This window comes from Sitophilus oryzae, unplaced genomic scaffold (assembly GCF_002938485.1).
Source record: "Sitophilus oryzae breed Bouriz unplaced genomic scaffold, Soryzae_2.0 scaffold_860_pilon_pilon, whole genome shotgun sequence".
Taxonomy (NCBI): domain Eukaryota; kingdom Metazoa; phylum Arthropoda; class Insecta; order Coleoptera; family Curculionidae; genus Sitophilus; species Sitophilus oryzae.
Window position 1 is genome coordinate 640,397 of NW_022147484.1, and position 21,347 is coordinate 661,743.

At 31.2% G+C, this 21,347-nt stretch overlaps 1 protein-coding gene across 1 annotated transcript in view; it reads left to right on the forward strand.

Annotated features, from left to right (window-relative positions):
- The window catches only part of LOC115890300 (ADAMTS-like protein 3), a 1,070,176-nt gene that overhangs the window by 402,046 nt on the left and 646,783 nt on the right, over positions 1 to 21,347 (forward strand). The gene's annotated exons all lie outside the window — the stretch shown is intronic.

Here is a 21,347-nt window from a genome sequence, read left to right on the forward strand (position 1 = left end):
AAACAATATTCCGAACACTAGAATTAAATGGAGAGGTCATCAAGCAGGTCACACAATTTAAATAACTGGGATGCATGGTTAACGAAACGTGGGATCCAGATCAGGAGATCAAATGCAGGATAGAACAAGCAAGATCTACTTTTCTGAGACTGCGAAGATTTCTCACAGATGGGAACTTAAACTTCGGCCTTAGATACAGAATGGTAAAGTGCTATGTCTGATCCATTTTGTTATATGGTGTGGAAGCATGGACACTGAAGGTAGCAACAATAAACCGAATTGAAGCCTTCGAAATCGCAACCCTACGACGAATGCTAAGAGTGCCCTGGGCCGACCGTCTGAGGACTAAAGACATTCTCAGAAGAGCTGGTCTAGAAGAACGTGAACTCTTCGAAATCATCAAGAAGAGGAAAATATAGCCTATTTGGGACACATACTAGGTGGAGAACGCTATCACTTTCAGCGTCTGATTCTCAAGGGTAAAATAGAGGGGGGCAAAAGGGGAATAGGCCGAAGGAAGGTATCCTGGCTGAGAAATATTCGTCATTGGACAGGCATACAGGCACTCCAAGCACTCCAAGTCGCTGTAGTTAATAGAACCATTTGATGAGGAAGAAAAAGATGAACGCCTACGCAGGTATCTGCACGGCACCTTAAGAAGAAAATTTTAATAGATACATATGTACAGGGTGTCCCATTTTTGTTTATTTTGCAAGGTTTCTCGTTCATGAGTAGAGATACAAAGATGCGGTTTCCACATTAATATGCTGCTTTTTTATAAAACTACAAATTCTACACACGGATTTGTTCTAGCCCTCTTAGTTCCTGAAATACAGGGCGAAATTAATTATTATGTATTTTTCGACCTCCTTCGTATCTCGGTTATCATCATAACTTATCGAAAAAATATTATGTGAAAACTGAGTGCCAGATATTTTCACGTAGAAATGTATGTGACTTAACAATATTTTTTTCTGCGAGCTTCCATTCTTGATATTTTTTATGATTTTTTACGTTTTGTTTAAGCGGAAATCCCATGTACTGTTTTCAATAGGATAAAACATGCATTATTTAAAATAATAGAATAATTTATTCGACGTCAAATTTTGGTTATTCCACGTTATAGTTTATGTGTGTAGTTATTGCACAAGTACATTAAAAATATCAATAACTCTGATTGATAGCGTGTTATCTAAAATATGCACAGGTTTATTTTCAGTGCAGTTTATTAAGTTTACACGATGGAAATCAAAATTATCTGAAATAAAAAACGCAGAAAAATAACTAAAAATGATTACCCACTTATTTTCAGGACCACTGGTTTTCAGGACAGAATTTTATTGTATTATTTAATACACCTCCCTGTCCTAAAAGAGACATAACCATGTAAATGTGGCATTCGAAACACCACAATTTTTAATATTTATTAAGGAATCTATTTACATTTATTGCTTCGTTTTTTTATGGTCGGCCCGCAGTAGTGTTTCTCCGTTCGACGCCAATTTATGTCAATATGAATAATTGAAATGTAACGTCAAGCTGAGATGACAGTGGCGGTGCCAAGGGTGCACAAGTTTAGACGAAAACCCAACCTAAACTCTATTGAAATAAAATAATTCATGATATAATTAAAAATTGATAAGTTTCTTTTTTTGACATAAAGCTATTTACTGCATGATTAGAACTGTGCTTAAATATTTTTGATTAGAATCTATACACACAGTTTTTTTACTCTTCACATGTAAACAAATTTTCCGTAAAATTGAAGGAATCAAAGAAGGCTATTAAAGTCCGGTTGCCCCGATAATTTTTTTTTGTTTCTCTGACTAATTGAAAATTCAAGTATTTTTTTATATTAATTAGGGTATATAATTACTTTTAATTCATTTAAAACAAAAGTCTGTTTGAAAACATGTATAATAAAAGCTTATTTTTCTATATCTAAATATTCAAGAATCCAGTTTGTTGTATTTTTGCACCCTTTGTATATACAGGGTAAGTTTTAAATAAGTGCAAATATTTTTAGGGGTAGTATACTTGAACCCTAAAATTACGATTATGAGGTTTTTTTCGAGAAACAAATTCTCTGAAAATTTGGAATTTTATGAAAACAATTTTATATTTTTTTTAGTTTTTAGTTAAAAACCAGAATTTCTTGAAAGAAAATCCAGAAAAGATCCAGTGGTTCTCGATATTTAAGTAAAAAATCATTTTTTTTTTAATTTAAATTCAACTGCTATATAGGCTTTGAACTCCCCTGATGATCTGCCCCTAATGGAACTGGAAAACATATTTTTCCAGCAAGACGAGGCACCGCCTCAGAACGCTGAAGTTATCAACAAATTTTTCAGCCAATTTTGAGAATTATTGAATAGCTAATCAAAATTCCAGCCGTTGGCCGTCGAGGCCGCCGAACTTAGTGCCTGTTATTCTTGGTTGATTTTTTATCTTTGCGGAAGAATAAAGGTTGTTATTTTTTAAAATTGTCGGTTTTAAAAAGATCCAGTGGTTCTCGATATTTAAGTAACAAATATTTTTTTTTTTAATTTTTCAAAACAAAATAAAATAACTTTTATCGAGGTCTACCAGTTCTGAACATATTTGCATTTTTTAAGACTCACCCTGTATATATTTTTTAATTTATTTTAATATATACAGGGTTGTTCACCACATACGACACGGAGTATTGTAGCTAAACGATTAGATTTTTACAAATTGTAAGTTTTGGGTTCGTTGAAGGACTATTACAGCTACAATTTAAAAATATTTTTACAAGATACAGAGTGTCCCAAATAAGTAAAAAATATCATAGTTGTATTTTTTTAAATGGAACACCCTGTATATTATTCTATTTTTGGATTCTACGATTGAAATAAATGTAAATTTGATTAAGGTTTATCACACTTAAACCTTACCGTTTTTGAAATATTTTCAATTTTAAGAAATTGCAGTAAAAATTTTAATGCTTCATTTCTCCAAGGGTATCAAAGTTTTTAATACTAAATATTTACTGAAGATTATTTATTGATCGGATATTGTGTTGCAATAATAAAAAATTTTCCTACCTTATACAGAGTGTCCAAAATTTATATTAAATAATTACTAGCTTTAAACGGCAATAACGTGTTTAAGTTAAATGGAACACCCTGTATATTTTACGTGAATCATATGCACAATTTAATTGTCTATCAAATTTTATTATACCATTTTTTACCTATCTCTGCAACTTTTCGTAGAAAATGCATTTTCTTATAATTTAGACCTCATTTATCACTATACCCATGGAATATTGACATTTCAGATTTTTTTAAGCAACATATATGCACAAAATGTACAGGTGGTAAATATTGCAAGCCTATTGGTATACCAAAAAAACTATTTAAATCTTTATAAGAGAGTATACGAATTAAATATACCACCATTATTTCCGACCAAAAATTAGTTAATTACATACTTTTAAATTGTTTTAATTAATAAAGTATTCTAAATAAATGTGGATTTGGCTCAGAAATCAATATAATAATAAATTATGAAAATAAACGTCTCTGTTTTTATAAATCAGCATTCGTCAAAAAATAAAATAAAATTTATAAGGTGTTACTTTTTACCACACTGTCTAATACACACACAAAATTGAGTTTTTTGTATTTGGAGCAATTATTATTAATCAACATAAACAGTCAATTAATGTATTCTGAATACTGGGATCACATTAATTGGTCCTTTTTAACAAAAATATTTAAACCGGTTTTAAATTTTTTTATGAAATAAGCGAGCTATATCGACAATATTAGTATCTGTACTCTTGGAAAATTTGTTACATCTTTAAAAATAATCGAAAATATCAATATTCCATGGGTATAGTGATAAATGAGGTCTAAATTATAAGAAAATGCATTTTCTACGAAAACTTGAAGAGATAGGTAAAAATTGTATAATACAATTTGATAGACAATTACATTGTGCATCTGATTCACGCAAAATATATAGGGTGTTCCATTTAAATTAAACACGCTATTGCCGTTTAAAGCTAGTAATTATTTAATATACATTTTTGGACACTCTGTATAAGGTAGTAAATTTTTTATGATTGCAACACAATATCTGGTCAATAAATAATCTTCAGTAAATATTTAGTATTAAAAACTTTGATACCCTTGGAGAAATAAAGCCTTAAAATTTTTACTGCAATTTCATAAAATTGAAAATATTTCAAAAACGGTAAGGTTTAAGTATGATGAACCTTAATCAAATTTACCTTTATTTTAATCGTAGAATCTAAAAATAGAATAATATACAGGGAGTTCCATTTAAAAAAATACAACTATAATATTTTTTACTTAGTTGGAACACTCTGTATCTTGTAAAAATATTTTTAAATTGTAGCTCTAATAATCCTTCAACGAACCCAAAACTAACAATTGAAAAAATCTAATCGTTTAGCTACAATACTCCGTGTCGTATGTAGTGAACAACCCTGTATATAATATATATCAAACATCACAAAAGTATTAATTTTTGCGACGTGATTGACAATATAAAAAAAGTCATTTTAACTAGGCATAAAAGTAAAACGCTTTTACGCCTAAGCATAACAGTACAAAAATATATTATTAAACTGACCTATTATAGTGTCAAATTCAACGAGCGTAACCATAGTTTCTCGATATATAATTACATACAAGGTATGCTTTTTAAATATTTTTATGTTATTTGGAACGTTTGAAATTGTTTGAAAACTTATTTGTATGCGTTTGAAAAAAAATAGTTCTATTCGTACTAAAATTGACTTTTTGTGCTCCGGCTATATGTCAACCGTACAGTCTCGCCACGAAAAGTGTCATTTTTTACTCCTAATAAAATAATATACTATTTTATTAAAGAACGTCAAGCATCAAGACTAAATAATACTAACTATATAATAATAACTTTTCATAACAAGACGATAAAATGGTATTTTACCGTCAACCGAAAATATTAATTCACGTGCGATGAAATTGCGAGTGAATTAATTTCGGGAGACGATAATGCAATTTTATCGTCGTGTAAAAAAACAATAATTTTTTCCATAGCGAGATACGTTTTAAAAAATTATCAGAAATTATTATTTCAAGGAATTTATTGCGAGTAGAAAAAATATTGTGCTGGGTTGGCGTTGGTTTCTATGTAATTTGACAAATAAATATAAAGCTGTCTCTTTAGTTGTCAGTTTTGAGTCAATATTTTTTAATTCTCTTTTGTGTCGACTGCTGATTGAATTGGAGCCAGAAATGGCTCAAAACGAAATAAGTAAATTACCAGCAGATATTCAGGCTGAGGCGACAAACGCCATATCCAAACTACTTCCATTTAAATCCCGAATAACTTATGAAAAGGAATACAAACATTTTCAAAAATGGAAGCAATTAAAAAACGTGCGAGAAGAAATAGGTGTAATGCAATTTTAACAGTTGCTATGGAAAAAAAACATAAAAATTTAAAGAAAGTATAATTTTAAATGAAAAAAAAAATAGAATGGTTACTTCTATTTTACTTAATATTTGATTTTAACAATTATCTAAAATTAATTAATTTTAGGATATAGTATTTTTCGAGTTATTTTTATTAAAAATTCTTCGTCTTGTTGCTTTTTTTTGCCTAATGAGGTAAATCTGTTTGCTGTCAAACCTCCAATAAAATTATGCTAGGCCCGCCTCTGTTCAGACAGGATCCCATCCGGTAGGTGGTCATTGAATAAAATCCCAAATTTCACCTGTCTCACGTTGTTCACTATGGGATCTTTTCAAACTGGATGTTTATCTAAATTTTATAAATCATAGCGGCTCTGGTTGAATTAAATTGAGATCTTATGTTTGATTGTACTTGACCCTGGGGGCGGTCTTTTCTTTCATAAACTTCTGTTTTAGTTTGATAAAGTGTGACTCTTTATAATACTTGTGTCTATTAAATGAAGTTTCTTTTATTTCTGAGAGAGAAAATATATTGTATTCCTTAGCTTCGTTTATTTTTGTTATTTATGGAATTGTCCATTAAAAATACGAGATGGAATATCTAAAGAAATTTAAATTTTCAGGAAAGAGACTGTTTTTGTATTTTTTTGTATAATAGTTCCTGAAAGTTTTTAAATTTAATCGAATAATTTACTTTATTTCGCTGTTTGATAAGATTTTTTTATTTTCAGTTATAATTTTGGTGTAGTTTTAGTTTATTGATTGTGATTTAGTTTAGTTTTTGATGTAGTTAATATACATACTTTATTCTAGTGGCAGGTTTTGATGTTTTTTAAGCGATGTGTGTAGCTGAATTATTTCATTATTTACCCTCTTTTTAAATTAAAAATTAACGTCCTTATATACTATTATACAAGAAGAAACAAAATGTTGTTATTTTAACGAAAATTTGAAACACGGAATTTAAAAAGCACTTTTCACAGGACCTTTCACCATGTTGCATAATTTCTCAACAGTGTATTTTTTCATCTCTGTAGTTTTATTTTTATTGAAGATGTTGGCTTTTAAATAATACAGTAAGGATTTGCAGCAATTTCAGCATTAAAAGCATTCAGCATTTCAGCATGAATTTGGTCCTCATCAACTCACCTATGACATAATGTTAGCATCTTAGCATTGTTATTTGACAGTTGCGTAGCAGATATAAGTCCAGAAGCATATCTCTATGTTCAATTAAAGCAACAATAGCTGATAACAACAACTTTTGGACATAAACCATCTCTGCTGGGTAACTGCCAACAAAAATAATAATATGCTTTTTCAATTTTAAATCATTACTGTACTGTCTTCTTTAAAAGCGAATATAACCAAGAAAAATACAATTATTGAGATGAATAAAAAACAAACTATCGAGAAAAGATGCACCTTGCTAGCAAAGTGTTTTTAAATTCCTTACCTCGTCAAACTATCCACAGGGTGTTTCAAACTTTCGATAAAATTACGACATCTTGTTTTTCCTATAATACACAGATAAGAACTTTAATTTTTAGTTTAGTTTTAAAATAGTTTAAGAGGAATTACCGAATAATCGAAAATAAAACGGCGTTCAGTTGGTTTGGAAATGACGATCGATGACATTTCCCATATAATTTTACATATAAAATGACAGCGATCTTCATTTCATAGCCATCGCTGACGCCGTTTATATTCGATTATACGGTATTTTATATTATAAAAAGTTTATAATAGAATTTCGAAGGCGCTGTATGGTTTAAGAAAACGATATTTATAGGATAGTAAGTATAGAGCAATAATTGTACTAAATACCTAGTGTAGTTTTGATTTCAGGACATTTCATCTATTTTTAATATTTATTTTAAGAACGACAGAAAAAATATATTATTTATTTATTAATATCTCTGATACTATCACAACATATTTAATAATATCTTAAGGTTATGTAAAGTGATCAGAAAGGAAGCTAAACATACAATACATATATATATATATATATATATATATATATATATATATATATATATATATATATATATATATATATATATATATATATATATATATATATATATATATATATATAGGGTGTTCCATAAAAAAACCTCCTGATCCACTCAAACTTTTTTGGGCTACCATGTAGAGTTAAACTATTTTCCTTAGATACATTCCGGCTGTCCCAAGGAAAAACAGAGTATATGATAAAAATGTTTTTGTGTGAAATTAAAAAAAAATTTTCTTAATTTCACACAAAAACATTTTTATCATATACTCTGTTTATCAACAAATCCGTGCAACTAAGGCTGTTGCGCAATGAGTTACCAATGTATGATAGTGTTTGATGCGCTGCGCAATTGTTTGATGAGTTTCACCCCTATATATATATATATATATAACATATATATATATACTATATATATATATATATATATATATATATATTATATATATATATATATATATATATATATATATATATATATATATATATATAAATATATATAAAGAGAGAAAAAATTAAGAGTAAAAGTTCCTTTGTTATACCGATCACATTTAAAGGGGCCCATACATTATCAAACAAATTGCGCAACACAGGCTGTTGCGCAATGAGTTACCAATGTATGATAGTGTTTGATGCGCTGCGCAATTGTTTGATGAGTTTCAAGAAATTGAATTCTTTTGTGCAACAGGACTGTTTGCGCAACGCGTTGTGTAGTATGTGTGTGTTGCGCTTCGTTGTGCAATATTTTAGTAAGTTTTCTTTTTTCGTTTTTGGTATCATCGACATCATTTAGGGTATATATACGATAATAATTGACGCAATGGACATTGAGGACATGATTGTTTCTCAAACAATGCACAACTTTTAATAGAAAGGTTGATCAAAATTTTACCAAGTGCATCGGTGATGCCGTTGTGCAACGCAACATTGCGCATCGTTTTGTTACGCAACTTGTTTGGTAATGTATGGGTCGCTGAATCAGTTGTGCAACGCAACGTTGCGCATCGCTTTGTTGCGCAATTTGTTTGATAATGTATGGGCCGCTTAAGATACTGTTTTATAAGTCGATTGCAATAGTGTTGACTATTACAATAATAATGTTAATAATGATATTAAAAGAATGCATATACTGTGTTTCTCCTTGGGATAGCAAATCCTAATGCATCCTTTAGATTTGCCTTCCTAAGTTTTTTTATTATATAGAAGCTACAGATTCCCGACGCACTATTGCAAAACCCTGTATGTACATGCATACGGCTTATAAAATCTTGTTAAAAATCGATTGACTAAATTTAATTAAATACCCCTTTGCTCCCTGTTGTCAATTTGACAATTATTTATAATCGCTTAGGTAGCCAATCGATCTATATTATTGCCAAGGCATATTAATAGGCTTTGAATTAATAGCAATGGATTTAACTGGCCGGACATACATGGTCACTCGACCCGTTGCCCATCTTATTGGCTCGAATAACGTTATACTATTACATTATAGGTTGGTGTTAGATTTACCTAGAGTAATATCGCAGGTGTTCAGCCTGTGGGAAATGCTAAATCAAATAGATCTTCGCTATGGACATACATCGCGTTAAGTAATAGTGGTTTTGATATAATTAATGATGAGACTGTTAAAATGGGATAATGGAATTTGTCTATAATTAGATAATATGTTCTTTAAGAACTTAATAATTAGCTAATGAGATAATAGACAAACTGTTTTAGTATAGGTAAGTATTTAAACTGTTTCGTGATCTGTTAAATATGATGAATATACAGAGTGTATTTAATTGCAAGAGAGTTGTTTTAGCCTTCAAGTTATTTTATTTTTAAACCTCTGTGAATACGGTAAGGATTGAACTGTTTAAATAAAAATATGCAGAGTATAACCACCAACTTATATTATAAGGTAGGTAAATAATCGTGAAATATAATGGCATTTAGATAACTATAGTCCAAACGACAAAATTCTTGAACAGTGATAAATGTGTCTGTCATTCTTTAAAGTGAAAATTCTTTACGCGCGTTGGGAGTAAAACGTGACACACGGCCTTGAATGACCGCCGCGAGACAGCCGTGACGCGTGAACTAGCGAGAGAAAAAGCGATAGCGGCAGTGTTGCCACAACTACCCCATTCGAGATAGATCTACCCCTTTATAAAACAATTTAACCCCGCTACCTCGTGATAATCTACTTAACTAAAAATAAGCTTGTGGCAACTGTGCGAACGGTTAACGGAAACTGGGTAACAATCTGTGCCCTACGCGGCTAAGAAAATCACTATAATAAACTTGATACTGCATACCAACCTTGATGTGTACCAATGGTCCGGCTATGTGATAGGAAGTAAATTGGCATGCATATTTTCATCGATAGGTTTGTAGCTTCTGAATAACTGTCTAGGGAAAGCATCTAGCTCATTTGCCAGCTCAGAATTAGAATTTAGAGTTAGTAACTGACATTTTCATTGGAGGACATTGTCATATTTATTTGAAACCAATAACCAATGAGAACATTTGTATAATTTAATAAAATGACTGTAAATCACTATAATTAATGAATTGTTTGTAATTGAGCTGTAATTTCTGTATTATTAACCCGGTAAATGATGGAGATAAACAATTGTGATTTATTAAAATTTTATTTTAAGATGAAACTTTTGTTAACAACATTCTAAGAATTCGAATAATGACAAGACAAGTGACATCTGTCTAAAAAAGACAGCGATTTAGAGTGACAATTGGGTTATGAAAAATTTAGTGACAAATTTTAATGACAAATGATTACTGCAAAATATTATGAAAATAAACTGTATTAACGGAAAAAATCTAATCGAGATATTTTATTTCAAAAGAAATTTATGGTGGGTGTTAATATTTACAAGTCAACCAAAGGTGGGTGTTAAACAAAACACGTACCAAAAATCTATAAAAAGAACTAGCTATTATTTTAAAACTTCAAGAAACTTCCTGTATTTTTATTATATTTATCAATATAAACAAACACTTACTGAATTTTATACCTTAAAATTGGTTAATTAACTTTAATCATATTTTTTTAAACCATTATTTTTGGTTTTATCTCTCTAGAGTACTAAAAGCTATTATTATTTACCTATCGTGTAATGTCTTTATTTTATAGCTACTTTAGTTTTTGGTACTACCATATACAAGATGGTATACAAACTTTTTTGGGGGCTAATACAACTATCTACACTTACTTTTTCCTCGATTTTTCCTCCACGACGTACCACTTTTCACTTTCTTTTTCCTCCGGTTAACTTTAAAAAACACAAAATTCTTAATAATACAAACCAAAATGCAACGCAATATCGTAAATTTTTATCATTATGCAGAACGCGGGTTATTTGATATAATTTGACACAAATAATACCGTCTAATTTGAATTCATCCATAGTTAACTTAAAAAATATTAGAAACATTTTTAAATGAATGGATTGTGAACCAAATGGATTGGCATGCACGTCATCTGCCTTTTTTCTGTTATCGTCTGTCGAAATCGCCCCTGAGTCGTCAAGAATCAAATATTATCTCCCCAGATAATTTTATGCAAAACTTGTATTTTGCATAAAATTATCTGGGGAGGTAATATTTGATTATTGTATTAGACTTTTTTGAAGAGGCGTTCAAGTTGTACTTTTATCTAGAATTTTGCATTTGGAATAGTCATTTAAACGTTATTTACAAAAATCTACGTTCTAATTAGTAAAATTTATAATCCGGCCCAGAGAAACTACAATTAAAATACCAGCAAAAATGTGATTGTGTCATTGTCAAATTCGATGTCACATTTTGTTTACAAACATTTGAAGGTACCAAATAGAGTAATTTTGTATAAAATAATTATGAATTTCCCAGCTTCTGAAAAAATTACGATTGTTAAACGGCATCTTGCTGGAAATAGTATCCCCGCTGTGTTAGATATGTTCGCAACTCAGTCTCCGGAAAGCCTATACCGAATAAGTCGATAGTTTAAAGAATAAACCAGAGATTTGAAACTAAAGGCACTAAGTTATTAAGGACATGGAAGTATGAAGACAAAAATAATTGAACAGGAACAAAACAACAATGACTTGCATATTGTTCATGTTGAAGAAAGAAAAATATTGACCCCATTGTTCCCGATTATTTTTCCTGTCAGACTCAAAAACCATCTTTATGGGCATATTAAAGACAGAAATTTAGATGGACTGAAAACGACATCTCTGTGGTATGGTAAAGATTCTCCCTTTGACAGCTTTGTATTGTGAGTCGTGAATTTTACAATCATTTGGGGTATTGTTTGGCTGTGAATGGGGGATTATGTAAACACTTTATTAATTAGTATAGTTTAATAAAGTGCCTTTAATTACAAATATTTCTTTTATTTGTTAAATTATTGTGGATGTATGTGGTATGAGCGAGGCCTGCGAGTGATCGAGTAATGAACAGAAAACAAGTCATACACTGCGAATACTCAGTTTCAACTAATTCTTTTGTAGATGATCATTTCAATTCAGAAAAAAATTAACCGCCCTTTTCAAACCATATAAATTCTTGTAAAAATAAAGAATGTGACATCGAATTTGATAATGACAAAATCATATTTTGCTGGTATTTTAATTGTAGCTTTCTCTGGGCCGTATTTTAAATTGTTACTAACCCTTAAGTACTAACACCCCGTCTCATAGACGCAACGGACTAGCTGGACATATGACATCTCCACTCCTCTACGTTTCTAATTATCATCCAACTGTGTAATTTCAATACGCATCAAAATAAGTTAAAAGCCGGCAGGGCAATTTGCAAAAGTGTGTAGTTTTAAAAATATTTTAGTTTAAACTGTCGATGCCGTCTGACAGACGGAGTGTTAGTGTTAACGTAAGTTTTTTTCTAATTTGTGGAATGAATCAAGCACCTAATAGCCCAAAACATGTGAAGTATGGCTAGCAAAATTACAAGGTTACTCTTCTAAAGTGGTTTGAAGAGATTGGCAGCGATAATAGCAAAATAGTGACATAGAATCCGAATGTGGCGAAAATTTTGCTATAGACAGCGATCATAATTCTGAATTCGAATTAGAAGGTAAAAACGGTTTTTAACTAATATCTAAAGGTATGTAGCTGTGTATGTTTTGTTATATATATGACGAAAATATGGATGTGAACGATCAGTAGACTAATATCGAAGAAAATGAAGAGAACAATTTGTTTGGAAGGCGCAAAAAGTGTGTGTAGTGTGTAACAAGCCCACCTTTAGGCATTGTAATTTTTTTATTCTTTATATTTTCTTTTGCTTTTTTTGTGCTTAATAGATAGGTTTTTATATGCTAAATATAATAATAAATATAGTTTTTCATTTTTCTTTCGTTTTTTTTTCTATCTCGATGAGAAACAAAAATATGTCAAAAATCCAAAACTAGTACTGTTATTTCAAAAATATAAAACATGTTTGCATAATATAAGCATTAGATATTTTTTTCATGTAGTTTTAATGCTAATGATTCACTCCACTTACAAAAAAATTGTTAGACACAAACAAAATATATATTTTTTTAATGCGTCTCTCAGACGGTCTGTTAGTATAGGCGCGACTATTTCAATATGTTAGTACTTAAGGGTTAATTTGAAGGTAGATTTTTTAAAATAACTTTTAGATGCCTATTCCAAATAAAACGAAATTCTAGACGACATCGACAGTACAACTTTAACGCCTCATCAAAAAAGTCCAATACAATTTTTGTATGAAATCATCTGGGGAGATAATATTTGACTTTTTCAAAATTTACATCGGATTTCCTATGTCCCACGTTCCATGGACCACACGGGATATCAATAAATAGCGGTTACTGTCAGTTCAGAAGAATATCAAATATACAGAAAAATTAAGAAATTGAGTTTTTGTTGTGACGGAAAAGGTACCTACTTTTCGTTGCTATATTATTAACCCAAATATAAGCATAAGTCCAATGTTAATATATAAAGCAAATCATTAGAGCAGAGATATAATTAATTATCTTTCTTTTATTATTCGTCCAAACCTTCTGTTTATGTTTATCAGTTCTTAGAATTTCAAAGAGAACATGATAAATGGTTCTCTTTTTATATATAAATTGGTTTATTCCAAAAACTTTTCTTTTGTTTGATGAAATAGTCATGTTTGATTGATTATTTTATGAAATATCGAAGCCATATATTTATTCATGTATAATAGAGCACCAATCATTTACATACCGGGTGCGTCACAAAAGTGGCTCATCCCTATAACGTTTTTAAAATTTTAGATAAAAAAGGAGATTTGGTATGTTAATATATGACATAAATTAGGATTGATTGACGTATTCGATTGTTTTTGTCACTTCTCGTTCCACTAGAAATGACTACAACTTTTGATTTTTAAATGGCACCCTCGGTATATTTTTACTTTATTCGATAGAAAATAACACTGAAATAACACCGTTGAGTATTTTACTCTACATCGTTTATTTTTTGTTTAAAACGTAATTATCAAAAGGTATATCACAGCCACCTAGATTTTATCAAATAATAAAGATCTACTGAGGCAAAATCATAAAAATGAATATATCTAGGAAAATCTTTGTCTGAGGGGTAGGCAACCTTAACAGTATTTTAACGATTTTTGAATTCTCCATTGAATACCGGTATAAGATACTGGGTGTTCCATTCAAAATAAAGGAGTAACTTGCTCTTAAAAGTGGTCAATGTTCAGTATATATTTTGTCTCACCCTGTATAAATTTTCGGGACAAATTTTAATTTGGTTTAACATACGATGGATATTGTAATTAAATATCAGACTATAGTCTGTAAGTACAAATTACAATTTAGGAAGCAGTTATTAACATTTAAAATTTTTGCTTCATTTTCACGTTTCATGTGAAATATGTCAAAATCCTTACAATTTAGGCATATGCTTCTTTAATAAAACTCATCTTTATTTTTTCCCTAGAATTGCAAACTCAATTAATATAGAGGGTGTTCTGTTACAAAAAACCCAACTTTGATGCGTAACTTTTTTGGAGACACCCTGTAGAACTTGTTCTTCTTGGAGCCTCCGCGTCGTAGGAGAGGCGCCACCCTGTATATTCCAGACACCAATAATTGGAATCAATCGAAAAATTTCAATAAATATGTGTATTATTCTAAAGATCAGATATCTAATTTTACTCTAGGACGTAACTCTTATGGTCATAGTTAAATTTATGACGATGTTTTCGTTGTTTTAATACCAATTATTTAAAAATTCCATTAAAATGCATTGTTTGTCTGCTATTACCTGACGTTTTACTGTACAATGAAATTTATTGGTTTAAGAATTTCAAAGCCTCGCATCTATAAAATGAGAGTTTAAATTCCAGAGAAACGCTTCAAACGAGCCAATTTAAATTTTATAGCTGAAACTATTTTATTTTAGATTCTGTCATTAATTTTATTTAATAATAAAAATCGCTTTTGTACGAAAAAACTATCCTAGTTGTGATGAATAAGACTTTTGTGTAATATGTTTTTGGTTTGGTTCACTATTCTAATAAACAATATACATTCCTTCGGAAACTCTCTATTTATTTATTTGGTAATGCTAAAACACTCTATTTGAAAGTCGATTAGAGAAAACAGTATGATTCATTGGCAAGCGATGTAAATATTTGTGATCAGGTAAAATTGTGATGTAAGAGGAGGCTTAGCTCGGCAGGCGGCAGGTCAGTCAGTTGTTGATAGTGTTGTGTTTTGTCACAGAGCTGACAAATGGAGGTTGCGAGTCTTTTGACTAATATAGTTGCAAGTCGTTTGACTGTAAGCCAACGGGGTCGTTTGACTACTTGTGTCTAGCCCTAGCAGGCAACTGTTAAGCCCGACCAATCACGTTAGAGTTTTTGACAAACACAAATGAATTAACACACTCCAAATAACCACGCTAACCAACCTGATTGGTCAAGCTTAATAGTTGACTGCTAGAACTAGACACTTCTGTTTGACCACGGTAAGAAAACCTCTGTGACGTCCTGCCTTCGAGTTGGTCTTGAGAGTTTGAGGTCCCCATAATGTCTTCTCGATTGACGATGCGGCGTTGGGATGGTGAGCCACCCAAATAGCTTATTCGATTGGGATGCGAATCTGTTTAGCGGCAGAATTGCGTCCGGTGGAAGCCCCTATACTATTTCAGGTGACACTAGCTAGTTGTTGAAGATTTTTAACCAATAGATCCGAATAATATTTGAATTAGATGGAAGATGTGGAATGGGATATATTGAATAGAATATCAGTGATGTCAGTGGCTAGGGGCGGAGTACCCCGGGTGAGTCTTACTATTTAACTATCAATTTTATCCAGATCAGTAAATGTTTGTTTTGTTATTTTCATGTACAATGAGAGAGTGCTTGCCAATGACCAACTAAATGGATATTTGAGGTGAATTTGCATTGTGAGACCCGGTTGAGTAAGCCCCAAAAATAACGATTTTACACTTAAAAAAAACAAATCTACTCATTTTTTGGGCATTCGGTGTTCCACTTGCACCGGTGCTCGTCACCAATCGGGTGTTTGCATTAGCGAAAATACACGTGATCGTCATCCGACTTAAGATTGATTCTCACTATACCTTCCATATCAGCTCCCTTCCGTTTCCCTTCCGTTTACATAAAATATTATATCATGTAAATGAATAGGATAATGCACACTATACGTTCCGTTTCCCTTCCGTTCCATATCCTTTCCTTCCATACATTTTTTTGGCGGACGGACTGAAGCGTATCGGAAACAGCGTTGTCAAGTTTTTACATTTGTACCAACTCTGTTAAAATTTTGCTGATATTTATTCATCCTTTCACCTCCTAATTAAATCTATTACCTTTTTCAAAAGATACAAATTCTTAAAATAAAACTTTCTTTATGATATAAATCATACGATACAAAGTATGTAACTGATACGGCGTCAATACAATAAAAATACGGAATGGATATGGAATGGAAACGGAAGGTATAGTGAGAATCAACCTTTAATCTTCTGGGACAAGTTCATCAGGTTGGTTTGATTTGATGATGTTATCATCATATGAACTATCAATACTAACAGAAAGAATGTCAGGCGGCTGGTAGTTTATATCTTGATCAGGTATATGAAATGTTCACATCAACCTCTATAACCTCGTTTCCTTAAAAATCACTAAGTCCATCGCTGCGCGCTGGAGTGCACTTCAACCTCCAAATTGTCTGCTTCTTCCCAATCACTCTCGTTATCATTCTCAGAACCATCCATATCGTCCTCTTCATTCATAATTTTTTGTATTTCATTTTCCAACTCTTAGTGGGTCAAGGTTCGTTTTCGTGAATCTATTTTCTAACAAAATACATTTTTGAAAAGAAGGTAAAACCTCGATCATACCGACTAAACTGGTATGGAAAATTTATAGACGCATGTAATTGGACTACTGGAGGAGGAATATTTTAAGTTAATACGCCTAGCTTACTGTTAAAATACAGAAGTTAATAATTTTTTTTTATATGTGAGTAAGAAACAAGTGCCATGATGATGAAAAACACTTTGCCACAACGATGTGTGGGAGAATAATTTCCTTGGTAAACTTTAAAAAAATAAGTGGTATAGGAAAGAGTGATAAGTGTCTTATTTGTGTATTGGTTCACATATATATTGACAGGATTTCGAATTTTTGCCTAAAATACGTTGTAACATAAAAGTAACAGTTTCAAAGCATGTGTGTGCAATAATTGGCCTCATGAATAAAGCTCAGATACGTAATTGTTCCGTAAATGTGACATAACTTTTAGGTACATAATATATAATTTTTGAAGATTTCGGCATGATGTTGACTGTGTTGACACATAGCATATGCCATTATTTTTTGTTATTTTATGTGATGAATTGATTTCTTAGAAAATTTTTTGAATAACTATATAGGGCGTTTGGAAAAACACGTGCCATCTTTCGTGGAGACTTCTCACGTAAAAATAAGACTTATTTTTCATATCAGCATAAGTCCGATTCTGCTTTGTTTCCTAACTACAGGGTGTTAAAGTCTTAATATTATTTTGATTTATTATAATTTTCTTCCAAGTACTTTTAGCGTTTTGAATGAAATTTTGAGGGTAAAGGCGGGTAAAGGTTACCATAAATGCGACATACCAATTTTAAAGCTAAAAACTGTGGACATATTCACCAGGGACGTGCATATGTGTTATCACTGGAATATTTTTGTGAAAAATAATGTACGCCACTGACTTTCTTTCTTGTTAGAGAAATAGTGTAAGCAGTTTAATGCCGATTAAAAGTTCTCTCTTGATATTTTGTCGATTTCGGCTTCCTTAATGAGATGAACCCAATCTTATTAATTCGTCTTGATTCAAGTCAACCTTTAATGTCAAGCAACCTTTAATATCATTAACTTGCGGAAATTTTAAATAAGTACTCATTGATTCCTCATCAAAAAATATGAAAAAAAGTTCCTATAAACATGGATATGGAAATGCATAGTTTTAGAGTTACAGGATGTTAAAACTTTTTAAAATTTGTTTTTTTGTACTTATCTCAAATACCATTATTTTTTTTATTTCAAATTGCTGTATTTTGGAATAATACTAATAATAAGTAATAGTAGTCATATTTAATAATGAATTAGGTAAAATATATAATTTATTAATTTTATTTTATTAATTGTGATCAATTAAATTGTGTTTATCTCATCAAGGAGACCGAATTCGACAAAATATCAAGAGATAACTATTAGTTGGCATTAAACGGCCTACAAAATGTTGATATCAAAAGAAAAAAGTCAGCGGCGCAGATGTGTTTTTTAAATATTCCAGTGATAGTCCCTGATGAATTTATCGACACTTTTTTAGCATTAAAATATATTGCACTTATAGTAACTTTTACCTTCAAAATTTCATTCGAATCTTTAAAAAGTACTTGGAAGAAAAAGATTATTAAGACTTTAACACCCGGTAGCTACGAAACAAAGCAGAATCGGACCTATGTTGATATGAAAAATAAATCCTCTTTTTACGTTAGAAATCTCCCCACGAGAGATCATCATGTTTTTTGAAACACCCTGTATTGTTATTGGCGTACCCTGTATTAATAAAATTTAATGAAATGTGCCTTATTTTTTACTTTGATGTACTTTCACTGGGACCATTTAAACTCGAACAATTTCTTTTTATTACCGAAAACTATCTTTATTTTAAACTATCCTCCATTCAGCTAAATTATAAATTAAGTCGGCGAACTATCCAAAAGAACCCCGTTTCAATTTGGAGAAATCCCTTTAAAGCCAGAAAATAAATCGAAATAACTAATGACTTATGGGATTTTCATTTTAAAAAATTAATTGGGGGCTTCCGCTTACAGGCTATTCAAGTTTACGAATGTCTTTGTAGCGGCGCACGACGCACAATTAACTTCTTAGATTTATTTCTTCGAATCGGTACTCGAAACACGATAAACGATTTCGGTTTGAAGAAATGGGTAGACAGAATATGGCGATAAAATTTAATTGTTTATAATGAAATATTTTATTGCAATAAAAGAGGGTTTATACAGGGGTTTCTAGCGCATCTTGGTTCATTAAACTTTTTTAGGACCCAATTAAGATACGAATTTTAGTGATTCAAGTTACGGATATTTCCAGAGTATACTTTCTTTTTAGAATACTTTCAGACTTTTTTCACTTCCAGTTTAACCGGAAGTAGCTATCAAATTGATTATTTTAAATAGTACATCGAATATATTTTTTGATTTTTGAATAATTCTGCATGAAATTCTAAATACATTTTATACAGGGTGTCAAAAAAATAGTGTATCTAAGTTCGGTTGGCGATTCTATAGATGAAAATAAAACAAAAAGTTCCTATACTATATAATTTGGTACTCTTGCACACATTTTAATGTCAAAGCCAAGGGTAATAGTATAAAATTCTGTAATAGAGAGGTGGTACTACTGGTGGTACTTCTTTTATCCTTATAGATACAGTAATTTCAATAAATAAAAATTAAAGCTAGGACTTTTTATGCAAAAAAGGTGCTCTTCGTTTAGTTCGAAACAGTGAACGGTTTCTTTTCAATATATTTGCGTTTAAAGGTTCCGTTTTTAAGCGAAATCAGGAGATTAATTAACAAATTGCAATACTATGGTTTCAGGGGAGTGCCGCTCGAATGGCTTAAGTCATATCTTGGAAACAGAAGGCAGCTTGTAAGGATTGATACGTCTATGTCTTCTTGTAAGCCTATAGAATGTGGTGTCCCTCAGGGTTCAGTACTTGGCCCTATTTTGTTTCTGGTGTTTATCAACGACATTGCAAATCTAGATATTAGCGGTAAAATCTGCCTCTTTGCGGACGATACTAGTTTCACTTGGAGCGGCCCAGATGTTGCGGCACTATATGATACTATATACAGTGACACCATTAAGTCTTGGTGCGATTCTAATATCCTATGCATCAACCTATCAAAAACTAAAGTTTTGTCATATAAAAGTACTATACAACCTTTTGTACTTAATAACAACACTATTGACGTTATGGACTCTGCGAAATTCTTAGGACTTGTTGTAGACAACTCGTTAAAATGGGACTTTCATATTGAAGCTCTATCAAAGAAACTAAGCGCTGCCTGTTTTGCGCTAAGATCAGTTTCTAAGGAACTTAACTTCTCAACCTCTAGAATAACCTATTATGCCCTTTTTGAGTCACATCTTCGTTATGCCCTTCCATTCTGGGGTACTTGCTGCGCAACCAAATTTGATCGTGTTTTCAAAAAACTTCAAAAGAGAGTAGTTCGATATTTATTGGGACTGAACAGTAGAACTCACTGCCAGAATTTCTTTAAAAATTTGAAAATACTGACTCTTCCTTCTTTATTCATTTTTGAATCCGTTTGCTTAATCCGCAAGCACATATCTGCTATTCCCGAAAGGCCATCTCATAACTATCCACTTAGGAATGCAGAGCACGATCTTTATCTGCCAACCCGGGGCTCAGAACTAGTTAAAGGTTCAATACTGTACAATGCCAAAAAAATGTACAATCATCTGCCTTTGAATATCAAGTCGCTTTCATTGTTTCCGGCATTTCGCAAAGCTCTAAAAAATTGGAGAGAGGGTATTGGAGAGGGCCTTATATGCGGTAAACAACTTCTTTGTTGATGTTTAATTATGAACAATTTTGAATTTTAAAATTTTGATCATCTCACACACTGGTCAAAGGTCAAGTATTTAATATTTTATAACTCTAAAATTATATCCATTTACTGCGTACTGTTTGTTCTAAAATTGTCCATGTATATTCTTTTTGTAATTTTAAAGACTTAAATTTTTTTGAATTGTATTATTTGTATTGTGTATTTTTTGTTGTTTGTATTTTTTTGTGATTTTGTTGTTTGTGAGTGCTTTGTCGATGAAGCTGTTGGCTTTTTGTACAATAAAGCGTTGTTGGTTTGTTTGTTTGTTGTTTGTTTGATTATTTAAAATTTCTTTATATTTTATCATTTTTCATCTTTAAACGCAAATATCTTGAAATCCGTTCACCGTTTCGAACTAAACGAAGGGCACCTGTTTTACGTAAAAAAGTTCTAGCTGTTTATATCATTTGTTGAAACTACACTATCTATAAGGATAAAAGAAGTACTACCAGTAGTACTCTCTACCCTAATGGAAAGCACGGTACTTTCAGGGCTGTTACGGAATATTTCACAATCGCCATTCGCTTTGGCATTAAAATGTGTGTAAGAGTTTTAAATTTTAGGAAAAATTCAACAATGTTCTTAAAAATAAACAAAATATATTATTTTTATTTAACCTTTCGAGGGCTGTAACTTCTTCGGGAAGCATTTTAGGGCATATGTTCATAATAT